We start from the raw sequence: 22,288 nt of genomic DNA on the forward strand, positions 1-22,288 counted from the left end.
CCTATTGTTAGTTTTGAGTAAACTACTTTGATACAGTCTGGTTCTCATGGGCTCACTACCTCCCCTTCTTTCTCTACTCCTATTTATCAAGCTTTACCCTGGTTATGAGGGTTTACTTAAATTGTTACCTTTTTTCTTTTCTTTAGTTATATATTTCTCCTCTTTCTTTACTTCTTTTCCCCCCCTCTCATTGAAACGGTTAGTCTTTTTTCTTCCTTCCAACTTCTTTTGTTTATTAGTAATTTTCTTGGCCTTTTCCTAGTAATGTATACTTTTTTGCTTTGTTCTTTTCATTTGTTCTCATTACCCCCTCCTCTTCTGTTATAAAAATTTGATATCTTATTATTGATCTATAATGTTCCCGTCCATCTAATCTCTTTATATCCCTCATGAAATTAAAACTTTTGAGGTATTTGTTTTGAGGTTACTTTTCTAAACAATTTGTATATCAATGTACATTATGGCACTGGTCTTGTTTTCTTCTTTCTTTCATTCTTTTTTTGGTGGGAAGGGGGTCTTTAGTGCCTGACTTGTAGAACTATGATTTCATGAGCTAAGAGATGTGGATAGTAGTGATACAAGAATAAAAATTATCTTGTTTCCCAAATTGTATATATAATTACTCTTTGGGGCCTTTTGTTTCTCAAATAGTTAGAGGGAATTTGGGAAAGTGCCTTGTCTGTCATCTTATTTTTCTGGGGACACAGGATTCCTCTTTCAGTTTCTGTATTTGTATTCTCAGCATTTAGCTAGTGCCTGGCTCTGTTGTAGATATTTAATAAAGTGCTTGTTGATTGATTTCACTAAAAGTATGCCAAGGGTCTCATAATTTTAAATTGTCAGCAAACATTAATTTAGTTTTTGGTACTCCAAATATAAAATTTCGGTCCAATAAATTGTTAAGCTAATAGAAGGAATGAACTAAATGCATATTGACATTCTTTCTATAAATGAAACTAAAAGACATAAAAAAATTGAAGTGGAATGATGACTCAGGTTTTAATCAGAGAAGTGAATAAAGGATTCAGTGGAATTAATTTGATCACATGCCCAAAGACCAAAAGAAACATCATTTTCTTGAAACCTTGCTCTTCTTTGCCTCGAAGTGCTAGTAATGAACGTAACAAAAAAAACCACTACTAGAGCTTATATGTTGTCACAAAAAGGATGAACAAGGATAATTGAAGTGGATAAAGGGATAGGGAAATTCTATGAAGAAATAAAAGATTTTTTAGGCCAGTCAACATATAACTTGATAGTTGGAAATTTATACATGAAAGGGATCACAGGAGATAATGGGGGAATAAATGGAGGTGAAGAAATGAAAGAAGTTAATATTTTCTAGAAAATTCAGAACCATCAGATCGATATATCACAGATACTTTCTGAAAAAGAACTAAAAATCATTGGACATAATGATAACAGAATACTCTCATTAAAAATGAAATATCTTAGACAGGAAACACCTGGTGACAGACCTAAGGGGCATTTAAAAAAAAATCTCTCTTTCTAATCAGATTATCATCTGATAATTTAAAAGACATAAAATTTAATTTGAAATGATAGTCACTATTGGGGGAAAGGAAGAAAATGGAAGGGAAATAAGCAGTTATATAGTGTTTACTATATGCCAGGAACTATGCTAAACACTTTACTAGTATTATCTCACTTGATCCTCCCAATATAACTATGAAAAAGGTGCTACTGTCACCCCCATTTTACTATTGAGGAAACTGAAGCAAACAGAGGACTTGCCCAGGGTTATTTAACTTGTATAAGTCTGAAACTGGAGCTGAACTCCATTCTTCCTGCCTCTAGGCCAAGTGTTCTACCTACTGACTGTACCACCATCAGTAACAAATTACAAAATACTTTGGAGAACTACAAAAAAATCACTGCATCTAGAGTGAAGTTTTTAATCTTTTTGTCATCCTGGGCAGATGATCTCACCTTTCTCACCCTTATTTTCTTAATATATAAAATGAGAGACCTTAACTTTTTTGCCTCTGATATCCCTAACTCTAAATCCTATAAAAACGTAGAAGGAAGGTTAAACATACAAAAAAAGATATTGTATGCAATCAAAATAGCTCTATAATGACCTATTTATTTAAACAATCAGTTGATGCTGAAAAAATGCTATTACTAATCAAATTAATAATCAAGTATTTGTTACTTAATCAAGTATTAAAATTGTCCCAAAAGTCAATGCAGTTTCAAGCTTTAATAGCTTGAACTAAGACTGGCCTCATCCTTTCAGACTTTCTTTTCACTGAGAACACTGTCATGGCTTCCTTGTATTAAGGAGTCTTTTCTGACTATTGAAGATTTCCTTCAATATACTTACAGGTAGTTCAATCTCGTTGTCAAGTCTCAAGAAAAGCCTTTCCTCGCACTGACTTTTGGTATACTCTGTATTATGGAAGTTTAACTGACATAAAAGAATTGCTACAATGGATACACCAAAAGTGCCAGGAAAACACTTCATCCAGAAAACACTAGGTTTCTTCACAAACTGGAAAGACGAGGCAACTGTTTTGGTGCACAAACCCATCCACAAAACATGAAAGAAGAAAAGGATGGGAGATTATGAACAGTATTGTCTCATGACATAGAAAGTGCTGACACGGAAAACAAATCTGTGGAAAAGTTGATATGAGCCTCAACCAATCTAAATCATTCCAAGATTAAATGGGAAAGAGATGTGAAATGGAACCATTTTGTTAAAATTTCTAGAACAATCTATTCTTAGCATTGACTGGAATAAAACTACCACATTTAAATTAAACAATCTCAGGACCTGGTTTTATATATTTGAGGTAGTAGAAATGGGTAATTAAGATGAAGTTAGGCAGAGCAACTGGACCTAGCCTTAATACATATCGAAGAAATCCATGCTGGAAATAATGTAATTTTAAAGGTTTTCAGGGATTTAATTTTCATTGTATTATAAAGAAGGAGATGATTCCCCCAAAATAAAAACAATTACAGACTGCATCATTAACAACATACTAAAAAAGATGATCAAGAAGACATAAATAATTATTGACTGATATGTCAACCTTCAAATTTTTACAAAATCTGTAGTACAAAATTGTAAAATATGAAGTGACCCTAGAAGCTATGTAGACCAATTGCTATTCAAAATATGAATCACATCTACAATGTTTTGCATCAACGGGCTGATGGACTCTGCTTTAAGTTTTTCTGTGATGAAGAATTCTCTTTCTTACAAGGTTGTCTAGTCACTTTTTGGATAGTTCTAATTGTAATGAAGATTTTGCCTTATACTGAACTGAAGTATGGCTAAAGCATTTCTACTAATCCCCAAAAGGTACAGGTATAAATAACACCTAATTTCATTTGAATTTCACTTAGCTAAATATTCAAGAGTATAAAAAGAATACTTTTGAAATATCAGTGTGTAGATTCAATTATTTCCCTGGAGGGACATATACCAAGCTTGAAAGTCTCTCAAACAGGTAAATATTCCAAGTTAATTGGTTTTCTGGAATTATAGCTCTTTGTTCTTCTCATTTTTCACCTAAAAAAGGTGGTTGAAATGCTATGGCAGCTTAAATATGTCTCTAAGTTCCTCAGGGTTTTAACAGTAAGTTTTTAAATATTCTGAAAAGATCTTTAAAAAATGAAGCCACACATATAAAATTATTACCCCGAAATCCTACTTTATAGGAGAAGGGGCAGCTGCTGTTCAAAATATGTTTCATATCCTTAGTACCAACCATCTCATTCTGGTGGCCAAGTGGAATGAGTCATGTTTATCCTCCTAACAGCTACCCTGCACCAATGTTTATCTGAAATAATTTCCTTCCCTACTCCTTCCTTCCAATTAAAAGGGATGCCATTGTAATTAACCACAAAGAAAACAAAAGCCAAGAAGACCCTGAAATCATTTTGTAAATCTATTATTATGATTTCTAGAAAATGTTTTAAAATGATTCAATATTGGTGTTTCTTTTTGGCACTGGAAAAACCAAATTGACAACTTCTTATTGCTTGCTGTGTTTTATTTGTTTTTCCTTAACACACATTTTAAAGTTAGCATTTTTTATTTAAACCTTCTGTCCTTAAAACAAACAATGCTGATCTTTTAATAAATAAATGATTTATTGCTCAAATGAACTTAATCCACATACATCGGGGAAAACAAGTTACACTTTTCTTTTGTCATTTAAAAGTGAAATGAGTCATTATAAACATTTTTGTTTCTTAAGATTTTCCCTTATTGCTGAAGACTACTGCATTGTAGAATTTCTTTAATGGGAAAGTAGTCTGATGCTGGCTTATTTTCCTTTATGTGGAAAAAAAAAACAAAAGAAAATTGTATGGTATACAACCATACTAAAAAAATTCTTTGGATAGTGTAGCAACTCATCAAACAAGAAACATATGAAAATGATACATTGGCTCAAAGTTAACCTGAGCAGCATCTCTGAAATGTGGAAGGCTGAAAATCATTATTGTTCTCCAACATTTTGGAAAATGACATTTTATTCTTTTCTTGACTCCTGTAGCCCTGTTTTATTTCCCATTTCATCCACTGTTAAAAGAATGACAATGTCAAGCGACATTTTCATATACTATAAATGACTTCCTGAATTGCATGCCTTGAAAAGTACATGAGCATCTCAGGAGCTCAAGTGGAGATATGAACGTATAGTCATTATGAAGCTATGGCAGATGGTAGATAACAAGAAGATGATTTACAGCCCTCCCATGATATGCATATGAGTTTTAAGACTAGGAACAAATTACAGACTTCAAGTAAAAAAAAAAGGTTGTTTTTTTTTTTTTATGAGATGGACACTGGCCAATTGTCTTTCACATCTGTAGAATATGTGGTGTGAAGAAAGGAAAATAGAAGCAAGATATATTTTGATTGTGTACAAGAAAGAAGTCTTTGATACTAAAAATAATAAACCACATGGGGAAAACTTAAAGAATTTTTGCTTTCTTTAGCCTCTTACTGTAGGAACCCCTTCCACCAAGAGATCTGCAAGTATTTATAATCTGGTCGAATCCTATGAGACACAAAGAATTCAAGTGAATGACCCAGGGTGACTAAGGTGGTAAGTGTAAGGGGCAGGACTTGAGACCTAATTTCCTTGGCTACCATATGCTATGCTGTTTGTAAGTAAATCTAGATTGTCAATAAATGCTAGCTGAATTGAACAAAAAATGAATGAATTATGTATTATAATTATAAAATACTTCACTAGTGCAAAGTAATTAGCAGAGAAGGTAGGAATTTGCATTGATAGCTGGAGTTTCCTCACTTGGGAAGTCCTCTTCTAATTTCCTCATTTATGAAATGAAGGGATAAGATTAGAAGGTATATAAGACTCTTTATGGCTCTATATCTACAATCTTATGATGATTATAATCCTCATTATAAAACATTGCAAAAGAAATAGTGACTCACTTCCCTACAGATTCTACATGTGTGTGTGCATATATAAATACATATATTATATACATACACACACACATACACACATATATGCATACACATATATAAAATGCCTCCTTTCCCTATGTCCAGAGTCTTTCTCTGTGTACACAAGACTAAAATATTGGTCAGATATCAGTGTTGGAAAATTCAGTGTAGGAAATTCTGGTTGATTTAATTTAGGAATTTTAAGAGAACTAGTATCCTTTCTTCATCCTTGACTAAATACCATTAAGTCAGTTTCTAATTTCTTCCATCATTCAGTAAGTCATTTAACAAACACTGAACACTTACTTGGTGTAAGGTATACTGCTTCAGTAAACTAGAAGCATTTGAGTGAAATTACAGACATATTCAAGAAATTAAGACAAAGTAGAGAAATTTTCTTTAAGTCTTTTAGAGGTAATTTATTCTCAGTATTGAGAAAAGGCTCATATGAGATAAACGGTATTTATCCCCCAAATAATATGTAGTTGATCACTTCATATTACAATAAGCTTTTGTGTTCTCTAACAGTTTCTTCCCCCCCTTTACAATATGCATATTTTTGTTTCTTTCTTCTCTTACTTGCATTAATACATAATGTCCCCAGTTACTAGTGCACTTCAAATCATGCTATGTATATATCTCTTCTTCCCTTCCCCTTCCCCTAATAATGTCTAAGGTCCTTGAGGGCAGGGACTTCCTTCACTTTTCTCTCAGTAACTATCCCACAATATGTTTGGTCAATAGTATGAAAATGGTAAAAAAAACAAAAACGCAAGTTTGCTCCTGGTTTCTAACTAAAAAAGACAACACTGTTACTGCAAAAATCTCCAATATCATTTCCTTTTAGAAATTATCATGATAATTTGAGTAGGATAATAATATAAAGCATTCAAAAATGTCATAACAGCTACTAGAAGTCAAAAGAACTTCAAAATGTTGTTTTTGTTCAGTTGTTTCAGTCATATCCAACGCTTTGTGACCCAATTTGGGATTTTCTTGGCAAAGTTGTTTTCAATTTCCTACTCCAGTTTATTTTACAAATGAAGAAGCTGAGACAAACAGGGTTAAGTAACTTTCCCAGGTTCACATATTTTTAGTTATCTGAGGTCAGATTTGAACTCAGGAAGATAAATCTTCCTGACTCCAGGCCCTGTACTCTGTCTACTGTGCCATGAAATGCCCACAACTTTTAAATATTGTGACAATAAAAAATTATGATCATAACAAGAGTTAAAACAGAGTTCTTACTAAGAGGAATGATTAATAAGTGCTTAATAAATTGCTTGCTAATTGATATCACACCCCTTAGTCATTAATAGATAATGATTGGTACAATTTTCTGGTTGTCTTATGAATGTAACTTTAGCCCAGTGGTTGTATAATATTACTAGAGAGACTGATGTTGGTGGACGACTTGAAATAAGAATTTCTGAGCTTATGCAGGCTAAGTAGATTGGATGTCCCCAGGGGGTCTGGGAGTGGAGTCTGGCCTCTGCTTCCCAGGATCAAGAAGGAGCAGAGGCGCAGTGGGCACTGCTGCATGGCTGCTTCAAATCTCCTGGCCTGCATATTGTAGGGGGACCAAGTGACCAGTCTGAGGGGTAATCACTCTTGCTTTAACCTGCTTGGATCTGGATCGCTCTCTAGGGTGGAGGTCCTGGGGTGTGTGATCAGTGTGCCAGAGAAAGTGGAGACTTCAACGAGGGCACCCAACTAATAGCTCCAGCACCTGCAAAAACCCCAGCAATTTTGGGACAAATGTCTCCTCTCTGGAAGGAGAGATCTACTGTGGCAAAAATCTCAAAAGTCAAATAACTCAGTGGCAACATGAGCAAGCAAAGGAAACAAAGCAAGCACAGCAATCCAACTTTGGATTCCTTTTTTGAGGAGGAAGACAGCAAAGTCAGAACACCTGCACCAAAAGCTTCCAAGAAAAATATGAAAAGGTCATAGGCCATAGAGGAGATAAGCAGGATTTTGAAAACCAAATTAGAGAAGTGGAGGAAAAATTGGGAAAAAAATGAGAATGATGCAAGAAAATCATGAAAAGAGAGTCAACAACCTGACTGAAGAAAATAACACCTTAAAAATAGACTAATTCAAATGGCAAAAGAGGCCCAAAAAGCCAATGAGGAGAAGAATGCCTTAAAAAGCTGAATTTGCCAGATGGAAAAAGAATCTTAAAAGCTCACTGAAGAGATTCCTTCAGAATTAGACTGGAGCCAATGGAAGCTAATGATTTTATGAGAAATCAAGATACTTTTAAACAGATCCAAACAAATGAAAAAATAGAAAGCAATGTGAAATATCTCATTGGAAAAGACACTGACCTGGAAAATAGGTCCAAGGAGAGATAATTTAAAAATCACTGTACTACCTGAAAGCCTTGATCAAAAAAAGAACGTAGAAATCATCCTTCCAGAAATTCTCAAGGAAAATTGCCCTGATGTTTTAGAACCAGAGGGGAAAAATAGAGGTTGAACAAATCCACAGACCACCTCTTGAAAAAGATCCCCAAAAGAAAACTCCTAGGAATGTTTTAGCCAGGTTCTGGAGTTCCCAGATCAAGGAGAAAATATTACAAGCAGCCAAGAAGAAACAATTTGGATATTGTGGAGACACAATCAGGATAACACAGGATCTGGCAGCTTCTACATTAAGCGATCAAAGGGCTTGGAATATGATATTCAAGAGGTCAAAGGATCTGGGATTAAAACCAAGAATCACTGGGGCAGCCAGGTGGCGCAGTGAGTAAGAGTGCTGGCCCCGGTGTCAGGAGACCTGGGATCAGTTTCAGTCTCAGATACTTAGCACCCACACAAAATAACTGGCTGTGTAACCTTGAGCAAGTTACTTAACCCCAATTGCTTTAAAAAAAACACACAACAACAACAAAATAAGAATCACCTACCCAGCAAAGCTGAGTATCATGGTTCAGGGGAAAATATGGTCATTCAATGGAATAGAGGACTTTCAAGCATTCTTGATGAAAAAAACAGAGTTGAATAGAAAATTTGACATTCAGACACAAGAAGAAAGAGAAGCATGAGAAGGTAAATAGGGAAAAGAAATCATAAGGAACTTATCAAAGTCAAACTATTTACATTCCTACATGGAGAAATGATAATTGTGACTTATGAAACTTTTCTCAGTATGAGAATAGTTGAAGAGAATATAAATGTAGACATATATGTATATATACATATATATCTATATAGGAGGGTATATGGGCATATGAATACATATGTGAGTGAGTATATATGTGTACAGGTATACATAGACAGAGGGCACAGGACCAATAGAATAGGAAGGGATGATACTTAAAATGTGAAATTGAGAGGTGAGAGAGGAATATGATGAGAGGACATTGAGAGAGACAGAGTGGGGTAAATTATCTCATATAAAAGAGGCAAGGGAAAACTGTTACAATGGAGGGGAAGAATAGGAAGGCAAAAGGGAATGAGTCAACCTTACTGTCATTGAATTTGGCTTAGGGAGGTGTAATGTAATGCCAAGCAAATGCAACTTCCCAAGGTTCAAAATACCAGCATAAGTGCTCTACATTTTATTCAGTGACAAATTAAGAACAGAGAAGATCAAAATATGACATCATTCAAAATACAGCATTTACTAAGTGTGATTAAATAATCTCCAAGTACTACCCCACCCCAGTACCTTACATTCATTCAGTCAATTACAAGTCCCTGTTCTAAATACTACCCCACCCCTAGGCTGTACCTTCATTTAGTCCATCACAAGGCCCCTCTTCTCAAATGGAGATTAGTTTCCAATCATAAGTAAAGTACATTCATTTGTTCAGTCATAGAACACAAAAAGGTCAACAGTTCCCCACCCCTGGACCACAATTGAATCTACCCCAGAGTTACAACAAGTTTAAGCACAGCACTTAATATCCACATGGAGGTCTTTTCTTCATCTTGACATGAGGCAAGTTCTCAGCAATCTTTGTTCCTGGGGAGACAAAGCTTAGAAAAGCCACAAGATACATTGCCAGTCTCTTCATTAATTCATCCTCTGTCTGCAGAACAGTCCTAGAACCCCTGAAAACATTGGCAAAACCCTCTCCCAGGATTTTTGTAAACATACAACAAGAAAATCCTTCTTCAGGGCTTCTGAACCAACAGCAAGGTTCCAAGAATTCTGCAACAACAGCACTGTCCTTCACCAGTGGACAGTATTCACTGTCTGCAGAACAGTCTCAGTAGCTCTGAACCAACAGAAAGTTTCCCAGGCTTCTGCAACAACAGGACTGTCTTTCACCAGTGGACAAATCTGGCAAAACAACATCAAAACAGACAGACAAAGTACCAGCAAAACAGCCATGTCTCCTCAGTCCTTGGCAGCTCTGGGGGCAGGTCTCAAAAGTCCAGGGCAATTCAAAGTGGCCCTCAGCAATCCTCTCAGTCTCTCTCTGCCTCCAAAAAGGGTGCTGCTTCCACAAAGTTCTTCTGCCTCTCTCTTGTGTCTCTCCAAATCTAAGTCACCAGCTCCTCCCAGTTCAGCACTCTCTTTTCATGTCAACAATTCCATCCTACAAATGGGATTAACAAGCTCTGGGTTTTAACACAATCAAACCAAAAACCAAGACAATACAGGGGAATCTTTAAATGCCATTACTATTACAGGAGGGAATGACATATATACTAAATAGAGTATCTCACCCTACAGGAGAGTAGCGGGGAAGGGGATAAGAGGGGGGATGATGGAAGGGAAGGCACCTTGGGGGTAGGGAAGTTGGAAGCACACGCTTTTGAAAAGGGATAGGGTCAAAGTAGAAAACAGAATAAGTGGGCTTCTGGATAGGAAGGAGGGAAATATAGTAAGTCTTTCACAATATATCCACTATGGAAATGTTTTAGGTAGCTACACATGTACAACCTATATTGAATTGCTTATCTTCCCAGTAAGGGTGGGTGATGAGGGAGTAAGGGAAAAGAATCTGGAATTCAAAGTTTTAAATTCAAATGTTTAAAACATATTATTATTGTTATTATTTTACATGCAGCTGGGAAATAAGATATACAGGCACGGGGTATAGAGATCCATCTTGCCCTACTGGAAAGTCAGAGTCGGGATGGTGAAGATATAGTAGAGAGCAGATTGTGGGAGGGGTTTACAGTAGGAACACTGTTTTGGAGTGGTGGGTAGTTGAAAGATGGGGAGAAAATTTGTAACTCAAAATCTTGTGGAAATGAATGATGTAAACTAAAAATAAACATAAAATTTAATTTAAAAAAGTGCATAGCAGTGAACAAAAGAAAACCTACAAGAAAGGAAAGAAAAACTGAATATCTGAAAACAATGTGTAGCATTTGTTATATAGGTTTCCTTGAAATGGAAATTTATGGGTTTATATTGAATCCTCTCTTATTTTCTGCTATGTACATGGAAATGTTCTTTTTTTTTTCTTTTCTCATTTTGTGTTTAAATTTAAAATGAACAAAAAAATTTACCCCACCCCCAAAAAAAGAATTCTATTCAAGGAGGCCCATTGGAATGTAGGTAGGGGGGAAGGTTGCAGTTAGGGAGGAATTGTTCATTTGGGTCAGAAAAGGTTGCAGAACTTGAAATTACCTCTTTCAACTATAGAATTTAGCTATATTCCTCTATAGGAAAAATATGTAGGTGAGTGTTCTCTTACCTTTCTTAATTCTACCACTCTAAGATGAATTGCTGGAGACAGAGAACTCAATCTTGGATTTGGGCTTAATTACTCAATCTGTGTGTTATCTCTCACATATCATTTAATCTTTTTTGGGCTTTATGTGGCACAGTGGCTAGAAAAGGCAGGCTTGGATTTAGGAGAACCTGAGTTCAAATTCAGCCTCAGACACTTGCTAGCTATGTGACCCTGGGTAAATTACTTAACCCTGTTTGCCTCAATTTCCTCATCTGTAAAATGAGCTGAGGAAAAATATGACAAACCACTCTAATATCTTTGCAAAAAACCCGAATGGAGTCATGAAGAGTTGAATGCAACTCAAAAATGACTGAAGAAGCCTTATTTGGTTGGGCTAGTATGGTAGTAGACCTGGGGACCTTAAAAGTCATCTAGTCCAACTCATTTCCATATCATTTTCCATCTCATGAAACTGAATCCCAGAAGGATTAAGTGATTTGCTCCCCCTGGTGGTAAGTAGCAGGGCTGGAATTCAGTTCCTGTTACTTCACACAGGACAACCTTTTCACTGCCCCATTCATTGTCTCACGTAGATTTCTCTGGTCTCTCCTAGCTCTAACTTTATTAGTGAGTGAGTGATCAGATGATCTCTAAGCTGCTTTCCAGTTCAAACCCCAATGATCCTATTATCTTTCAAATCTGAGCAGATTATTTTGATGCCCACATATCTCTTGTGTTGGCTTTAAGCATAGGCTGATGAATAATTCCATGGGGTGGAAAAGCAAGGAAGTAAAACAATATTTGCACAGTTAAACTCTGTGAAATGTATCAGCTTGTTCACAAGAGAGACCTGTCTGTCTAAATTGTGCAAATGAATTTAATTCATGTTTAAAGGGCTCCCATTTAAATCCTTCTTTATCCCTAAAGCAAGTTAAAATTACCACAGACATTTGGGGAATTTGAAATGTAAAATCCCTCATAAAGTGAATTCTTGTTTGTAAGGAGAGAACCACACACCCACACAAATCATAGACTCTGAGTTTATCCTGTTCCATTGCGTTCTTTTTTTCTCCATTTGTTTTTTGTTTTTTAGCTGATGAATTTGGGGCCCAGCAGAATTAAGTGACTTTTCCAAGGTCACATAGCTAAGAAACAGAAGAGAGAAGAATAAACTGCAGATCTCCTGACTCCTACTTCTGTTTTCTTCTCTGTGGTTATTTCTTTGTTTTTCCTCTTCCCCTTGAAATAATGTCTCAGACATAAGGAAATCACCCTAGAGAAAAACCTGTGGAGAAAAAGAAGATGGGACAGACATACATTTAAAATGTGTCACCAGGATCTTACTTTTTAATGATGCAACTGCAAATGATTGTAGGTTTGTAATTAGGAAGGCGAACAGATGGCAGGGACTTCATTTAAAGTGTTCATTAAAATAACCTACCCTGCCAAGTTACTGTTCCCTACTACGTATGTGGCTGTTGTTCAGTTGAAATGCATTAAACACCAAGCTGAGACTTAGGAAAAGATCATGGCAAGAGGGAATTTGCTAAAACTCTTCAAATTGCCTGCCAATTTCCTGATTTGTTCATTGTGACACCTCAGATTTAGTTGCAGAACAAAGTTCTTTTGACATTTGTAATTAAGTGAACCTGGCCTTTTAGTAACACATAGGACAAACTATACAGTGTACTGGCAAGCTAACTGGGACACCAATTCCCAGGTGAAGAGACCTATTCCTGATTCCATAGCAGTTTGGTTTGGTGTTGGGTATGTTACCTTTCTCTTCCTTCAAGAAAAAAAAAAGTAGCTCCTAAAATAACCAGGATAATTTTGTAGAATTAGAGAGCTCATCAAAATACTTAACAGTATTGGCACAAAATTTACTAACAACCTCAATATTTGAATGGTCATCAAGAGATATAGGCCAAACTGATTCATTTTTGCACATGTAGAGACAGGACTGAACCAGTGATGTCCAAGGAAGGCCAGGTGAAAACACTGCAGATCGGCACCTTTTCTTTCAGCCCATAGTCTTATAGACTATGCTAGCTATGATTTCTGCCTGGAGCACTAAAAGGTAGATGGCCAGGCTGACACAGACAGGATGTATCAGGGACAGAATTTGAACCCCAAACTTCCTGACTTGTACAAATATCATCTCATTTGATCATCACAATTGAGAGGTAGGTGCTATTATTAATCCTAATTTTACAGTTGATGAAGTTGAACCCAACATAGATTAAATGACTTTCTACAGTCAGATGGTAGGTGTCTGAGACTGGATTTGAACTTAGGTCTTCCTGACTTCAGCTTATCATTCTATTGTAAAGGGCTTTAAATATCATATATTAAATATAGTAGTTGCCCACCTCCAGTTCCATTCTCCACAATATGTCAAAGATCATTGACAAATCAGCAATCACAATCACATTTGCTAGTTCTATTAATATCATGGAATGTGTTGTTCACCCAGACCTTGTTTATGTGCTAACTTTTGCATCTGCTGATCTTGGATTTTAATTCGCTGTTAATTTTTTTCTCTGCTTCCCAGTCTGAATATATTATCCTTGGTAGAGAAAATGGAATGTAAAAGAATTAGTTTTGTCATCTTTCACTAGTCTGTTATCTTTATTGCATCACTATCTTTGATATTCCTCTTGCCCTTAACATAATTACAAACTCCCCCCCCCCCCATTTTGTTTTTAACATTCATCTTTCCCAGTGCTTTAAACTTTCTGACATGATTCTTGCAGGATTGAGTTAGTCCTTGTGCTAGGCTATAGTAGCCTTTCATGGTTACCTTGTATTTCTAATTACCTTCCTTTTTCTACCTTTTAAAAATCTGAGTTGGTGAATAAGTGTCCTGTAGAGTCCTGTTTGTTTATTTATATATTTCCTTCATTCTTATTCATTAAAATACTTTTATGACACCAAAATTTTGTTCTTGAGAGCATCTCATTTCTTTTGAAGCAATAGCCATGTAGAATCTTGTGTCATGGGATGCTATATTTTATTTTCTCCATAATTCTTTCAAATCTGAGCTTTTAAAATCTAGCATGCACAGCAGACGATGTCCAGCATGCCTCTCTTTCTCTTTATCTGTCATGAAATAGTATGTGATAGATAGATGACCAGAGTTAGGAAAACTGAGACAAATATAAAAAAAGGAAAATCGTTTAACCTTTTAGTGTCCCCCAAACAACTCTCTAAGACTGAAAATGTTACAGACAAGTTACAGATCTGCATTGTTGAAAGATTCCCCATACTTGTGAAATCATAGATCTAGATAGAAATTGATTGTTAGTATTAAGACATGATGTGATCATTTCCCAACAAATTCCTGTCATTTAGAAAATCTTGGTCAGTTTCTATTTGTCAGAATTGGGTACAGAATAGCGACTCCCTTTTTCAATTCCTTGGCAGTATGATGTTTCAAGAACAAAATTATCATGGCTCATTTCTGACAATGTCTTTTGCCTCTTTTTGTACCATTCAGTCCCTGGCACACAATAAGTGTCTAATCAATGCTTGTTGGCTCAATGAATACATATATGTATATATAAATATATGGCATATTCATGTATAAAATATACATGGAGAGAGAAAGAGACAGAGAGAGAGAGAGAGAGAGTAATTTGATAGCATAACTATCCCACTTAATAGAATGCTGTTGAAAGAGGCAGTGAATCCAAGTCAGTGGTTAATTCTGCCACTCTGAATATTGACGCTATTCCAGGTACACACATAGGCAAGAATTGAAAAAGTAGTTTTGTGAAAGTGGTGACAGGATTTTGAAAACTTTATTGTTTTGTTTCCTTTCCTTCAGAGTGTCTACCTCTCCTTCCTACCCCCCCAATGCTCTGCCTAAATTGACTGATCGTAATAGACCTGATACCTTGAGTTAAACATGAAGGTATTTTGCTTGAGTTGAAAATTTTAGAACCAAACTTTACCCAGGATGAAAAAGGTATTAAAAGAAACTAGGCCAGAAAAGTTCATCGAGATTTGTCTGTAGTTTATAGACCCAAACTTTGCAGAACACAATCTATAATAGGTCCCTGAAGGTTTTTGCCATCCCCAGTCTCTAAATTTACAGTGAAAATTTGGAAAATCCTTGAAGTACTTAAGTACTCTGTAAGAATCAATTGTGCAGCTATTCAACTTGTCTTTGTAAAAACCATACCTATTTCTAAGGTTGAACAGTCTGAAATAAAAAAAAAAGATAGGCTATAACAAAGAATAGTTCTGCATTCCTCCCTACAATAAGAAAAAAAAGGGGGTGACAGTGCAATCTATCTATTCTACTTTTTGAGAAATACATGGATCCTGAAGAATAGCCTGGTTTGGGATGGTTTGTTTGTTTGTTTTTTGATCCTCTTACTTGCTGCTTTTCTTTAGAAGGATAATGTTGTGCTGCTTTCCCCTCCTTTTCTTTATTTTGTAATGGAGCCTTTAAAATTGTATTATCCTCCACCTTTACCCATCTTTTTCCTTCTGAGCCCTCTTGATTTTTTTAGAGTAGAATGGTTCAGAATTCTTTTGTTTTATCTACATAAACTGGAACTCTTAACACACTTCTAACGATGGTCCAATGGCATACAAGGAAAAGGATCTTTATTGTTTTGTTTTCATAGATTTTTTTCTCTCCAAGAAGCAGCCTCCATATGTATCTCCAAAAATCTCTCTCTGTCTCTGTCTCTTTGTCTTTCTGTCTCTGTCTCTCTCTGTCTTTCTGTCTCCCCTCTTTCATGAACCTTAGTTCTACTAACTTTCCTGATTGTTCTATTCTACCTGATTAGTGTGTGATTTACTATGAGAAACTGTAAAAACTAAGTTCCTAATGCAAGGTGGTTAATCAATTAAGTTAATTCTTATTTTGACTTATATTAAGTATTTTAAAAGTCAAAAGATCTGAATTCTAGCCCCAGACCCACTACTAACTAGTTTGAAATCTTTAATATTTTTAAAAAGTAGTCTCTGAGCTGAAGGTGACATTGGATCTTTTAAATTCCAAGCCATGCCAAATAAGAGAGTGAGTAGAAGTGCTTTGTGCCCCATTCCAAAACAGTTTCAGTTCTAGTTTTTATCCCTGAATCAAAAATATCCTGCCCACTTTGGAAACAAAAGTCTCCTCCGTTTATTCAACTTAAAACATTTGGACTTGTTTGTAAATCCTCTTTATTTAGGCTTATTAATTCCATACTTGTCTGTGAGTTAATTTCCCTCCAAAATAATCAATGTAGATGAAAGACAGAGTGGCTTAGTAGATAGACAACTGACTTTGAAGTTAAAAAAGGTTCAGATCCTATCTCTGATCCACAAGTCATGTGTGACTATGGATAAATAATATAACCTCAATACCCCTAGGGATTTCTCTAAAATCCTGAACCATAGGTAATTTACCAATCTGAATTCGTGGAGTTTCCTTACTCATTTTAAAAAAATAAGCTGAATTTTAGAATAAACCTAAAATCTCATCACCATGTAGATTGACCCAAGCTTTTGACACTCCACACCTTCCTTCTTACACTAGCCTCTCATCTGGAGGGGAGAGCAATAAACCACTCCTCAAGCCTTCATTTAGAAGCATTGTCTTGGCTTAATTGGATACTTCTTGGTCTCTCCTTCTCACCCTGAGCCCCACCACTGCACTTTCAGCTTTCTTTTGCATATTATGTTTCCTGATCAGATTGTAAACAACCTGAGGGGAGAGATTGTTTTATCATCCCCCTCCCCCCCCACCTCGCCCCCCATATACACACACTTAGCACAGTTCCTGGCACACAATCAACACTTAATAAACATCAATTGAATTGAATTGAAATTGTTACCTGTATTAATGAAATAAGTCTAGATTTTGATCAATACATATTATATTTAATTTACAAACCTATTCTTAAGGAAAGACAATTTGTAAGTCTGGGTTGTTGGGTACAGTCTGCAAAATGCACTATTGCTTAAGATTCCAAGTTCAGAAGACTCTTGAAATATGAATAAAAGAAGACTATGTCCATGAAAGGAATCTCGCTAACAAGAGAAACAATAATTTAGCTGACCTACATGTATACCCACCAATATTCAGTTCAACTCAACAAATATCTACTTTTTATCTATACTCAACAATATTACAATTAACAACTAACAATCTTTTCACTAATGGTTCTTAGACATGGGATAGATGAAAGATTACCTCTCTATCTAGCCAGTGTAGTAGTCTTGGGAGAGGGTGATAACAAATGTTTTAAGTTGAACATATGGAGGAGACTTTTGTTTCTGAAGTGGACTGGATATCTTTGATTCAGGGATAAAACCTAGCATTAGAACTTCTTTGAAATGGGGCATGAAGCACTTCTGTACACTCTCTGATTTGGCATGTCTTGAAATCCAAAAGAACCAATGTCACCTCCAGCTCAGAGATGACTTTTAAAATTTGCTAAAGATTACAAACTGGTTAGTAGTGGGTGTGGAACTAGAATTCAGGTCTTTTGACTTTTTTTTTTTTGCTTTTTGGAAGGCAGGGAAATTGGGGCTAAGTGACTTGACCAAGGTCACAGGGCTAGTAAGTCTTTTGACTTTTAATCCAATATTTTTCTTTGTTTTTTTTTCCAACATGAGAATCTGATTATAATATTCCAGAAATATGTTACATTCAAATTAAGCTCTCACAATTTGAGACAATTCTAAAGACAACAGAAAAACTATATGAGACTCTTAAGGACAAGGCCATGCATCTGAAATTTTAGCAGGTTAATCCACATTTTCTTTCCTTTATGAGGCTTAAATAAAGAGGATTTTCAAACAAGCCCTAAAAATGTCTTCAAATAACAAGGACAACTAAAAATGTCACCAAATGAAGAAAGATGAATTTCAATCCAGCACCAGATGCCCTGGGGGAACTAGTTCCAAGAAAGAAATAATATAAACCAAATATGAGAAAAAACATGGCACTTTCATTCATATATGCACATATGCTATTTATTGAATTAGGTGTAAGGAATGGCTTTGAGTTCTCAAGATAGGAATTAACTGTGGAACATGGCAATTAACTTCAATCAATCAATACTCCATCATTTTCCTTTATCTCTAATATCTTTCAACAGTGGGTATGAAAGGTAATGTCCATGACTTATTTGTACTTCTTTGCTCTAGGAACAAGGAAACATGCTGCATTTACAAAATAAACATTGAGTTTGCCCATTTGGGGGTCAATATTAACAAGTCTTTTACAAAATGCCTACTTTAATGCCTCATCGAGGCAGGAAGATTTCTGTGGTTACTCAAGGACAGTCTGAGGACCAGCCTAACTTAATCTGGAGAGGAATTGGTTACCCAATCACACAGGTCTTTGATCACAACTATTCATGAAGACCATCTATTAAGATGTAGAAGGGGTCGGACCTGTTTCAGTGAAGAAACTGTTCTTGCCAATGGAATCACATCTTTGAAGTATATGTTATACAAATCAGGTGTCTTAATTTGTGTAAGAATGTAAGAAAAGGTATTTTTTTATTTTAAATTTCTCCCTTGATATTTCCATATTTAAAACAAGATTTTTAAAGAACAAATAAAATTTTGGATGGTAAATATGTACTTTTTTGGTATATAAGAACAGTGATGTGTGGAACTTAACATCTTTTTCTTTGCTCTTTATTTTAATTACTAAAAAAGCACTGCCCTCAAGTTAAATTATATGGAATATTATATATATATATATAAAATACATGAACCAAGAAAATATATATACATATTTTTAAAAATACTATGTAATATATATTTCCATGAAATGATTTTTTAAAATTTTTTTAACTTCTGAAGTAAAACAAGCATTTCCATAACATAGTAGAATAAAAGTGATTACATCTGAAACTGTAAATCTACTATGTACAGCTTGATATTCCTTTCAAATATACTACAAAAATATCATGTAAATTTCTTTTTTTTCTTCCCCTCCCTGCCCTAGAAATGGTTACCACCCGACATAAATAGATGTATATAAGTTCTTTCTCTGGATGCAGATAGCACCTTTCTTCATGTGTTCTTTATAGTTAATTTGGGTATTTATAATAGTCAAAATAACTTATTCACTCAAAGTCATTTGTAAAACAATATTGCTGTTACTGTATATAATGTTCTCTTGGTTCTGCTCATTTAACATTCATTATTCTGTGCAAGTCTTTTCATGTTTTTTTTTTAAATCATTGAATTCATTTCTTATAGCACAGTAGAATTCCATCATAATCATATATCACAATTTGTTATGAATGTTACATTATATACCACACAAACATTGTATAACAAAACATCCAGTTTTTATTCCATGGAATGTTGACTATCATTAGGAATAGAAATACTAGAAGATCTAAGAGAAGAATAGAAGATCTGACTACAGATCAAAGATTCCAAATACCTTGGATTTTTGAATTCAATGATGTGGTCACTTTTTCTACTGATGTAGAAGGCAACCCATCCTTGTGTGCTCATCCTAGGTTATTCTTGTCTATTTTCTCCCATAAAACCCCCTGAGATGGACCACATAATATACTGGAGGTCTTTTTTTTTCTTTCTTGACATTGTATGGATACCAAAGGAGCACAAATTCCATTGATTATCTTCACTTTTGGTACAAGACTTTTCTTATTCCTACTAATTTTTCATCACTAGATTGGGAGCTCATAAGGGCAAGACTATCTTTTGCTTTCTTTGTATCCCTTGTGCTTATCAGAATGCCTATCACATAGTAGGTACTTAATTAAAAATATTTTTACTTCCAAATTTTCTCTCACTGTCTTCCCACCCATCAAGAAGGCAAGAAACACAACATATATTATACACATGAAGTCATGAGAAGCTTTCCCACATTAGCCATGCTGCCGAAAAAGGAATAAAAAGTGAAAAAAAAACACTTCAATCTTCATCCAGAGTTAATAAATTCTCTCTCTGGAGGTGGATAACATTTTTTATCATGAGTTCTTTGGAATTGTTGTGGATCACTATATTGTTGAAAATAGCTAAGTTTTTCACAGTCGATCATCATTACAATATTATTGTTATTATGTACAATATTCTACTAGTTCTGCTCACTTCATTTTGCATTGACTCAGATAAATCTTCCTATCATCATTTCTAATAGCACAATCGTATTCCATTACAATAATATGTACCACCTTGTTCAACAGTTCCCTAATTGATGGGCATCTACTTGCTTTCCAATTCTTTGCCTCCACAAAAAGAGCTGTAAATATTTTTATAAATATTTTTGTACATACAGGTCCTTTTCATTTTCCTTTGATCTCTTTGGGATACAGACATAGCAGTGGTATTGCTCAAAGTGTATGCAAGGTGTTTTAGCCCTTTGGGTATAGTTCCTAATTGTTCTCCATATACATATAATTTCTTTACCATCACCACCTCCCCATCCACCATCCTCGTACCCCAACACAGTTGCCTTTGGAACTGATCCCATAATTCTATGCGCTGTAGGAACTTTCTCTTTAAAAGGTCAAGGCTGAGGCCCCAGGCTCAATACCACATCTTTCTAAATTACCTACCTTTTTTTTTGGTTTTGTTTTTTGGAGGGGGGAGGCAGGGCAATTGGGGTTAAGTGACTTGTTCAAGGTCACATGGCTAGTAAGTGTTAAGTGTCTGAGGCCAGACTTGAACTCAGGTCCTTCTAACTCCAAGGCCGGTGCTCTATTCTCTGTGCCACCTAGCTACCCCACTAAATTACCTACCTTGCTCTTCAAGTTACAGTTAGGAACTACTTCATCAGATCTCTTATTTTCCAGATTTTTTTTAGTCAAAACTCCTTTATTCTATAAGGTGAGGTTTACCAAAGTTAATCGTCATGCCTAAGGTTACAGAACTAGTTATTGTCTCAAGGGGGATGGAACTTGGATCTCCTCATTCCTAGTCCATCATTCTTCCTATTGCATCATATCTTCAAAGTTTAGGTTCTGTGAGCTTGGTATTAGAAACACCTGGGTCACATGCCTATTTCTGACAGATGTTGTTTGAGTAATCTTGAGCAAGTCAATTAATATCTTAGTGCTCCCTACAGTTCTTTCGTACTTTAAGTTGTGGAGAATATGTTAATCTGCATCTGGGGAGGGTGAATAGCCCCTTTTGGTACACTTTATAGTCTGAATTGTTCAGAGGAAATACAGTAGAAAGAGTAATTGAGCATCTAGGTTCAAATGTTGCCTCTGCTACTTACAACCTGTATGACCTCTGAACTTAAGTTTTTCATCAATAAAAAGAAAGGGTTGGACCAGATGGCTTTTAAGCCACTCTCTAGTTCCAGATCTATGATTTGTATCAGTGATGAGAGTTTCCACATTCAGGTTCCCTAAACCAATTCAATAATGAGTTTGAAATTTCTGCCTCCCTTAAATATGCAAGACTGCTAGATATCCCTTCTTATTTGTCTGACCAGAAAGTGAGAAATGCCCAAATCTACACAACATGAGCAAGTGTGCATGACAACACATACACACACACATACACACTTTACACTACCCTCTTTATGGTGGGTCTAAACTGTTAAGTTTATTTTAAAGCAATCTCCATTAATTTCCATTCCACTTTAGGAATACACAAAACCCCACAGTTATAGTAATATCCAGATGTCTCTGGTTTCTTTTATGGGTAAATCTTTCTTGATCTCTAGCTCTCTGCCCTCCAAATTTTAAATAGAATCCTAGCAAAGAAACTAAAGCATGAAACTCCTAAAATAATTCAAAGTGAACAAATTGGATTCATATCAGGTGCATAAGTGATGGAATCCTAATAAAGCTGCCTCTAGTCCCAGTATTCTAATTTCATTATAGGCCTGGCCCCATTGAACAGCAGGCCCATTGTACCTACCTAACACCCCACCCCTAACTTCTTCATTTATGCCTCACTGCTCACTGAAACAACAGGTGTGTCCCTGAACTCTTAGTTTGCACAGAAACAGTAGGTGTGTCCATGTGATGGGACCCTAGCTACTGCCTCTACCTAGTCACTGCCCCCAGACCCATTCCCACAGAAACAGGTGTGTTCTTGTATTCAATCACAATCATATCATCCATCTAGCCCAAGACAGGACCACAATACCTAATTATCTGTCCTAACCAGACAGGACACAATAGCTAGCCAGTTGGAGGGCTGAATGACCAGAATGTTTAACCACCAAACCATAGATGGGACCC

The sequence above is a fragment of the Petaurus breviceps genome, unplaced genomic scaffold, assembly GCF_028583685.1.
Source record: "Petaurus breviceps papuanus isolate PSGF00001 unplaced genomic scaffold, PetGlider_PUasm1.0 151, whole genome shotgun sequence".
NCBI classification, from domain to species: Eukaryota; Metazoa; Chordata; class Mammalia; order Diprotodontia; family Petauridae; genus Petaurus; species Petaurus breviceps.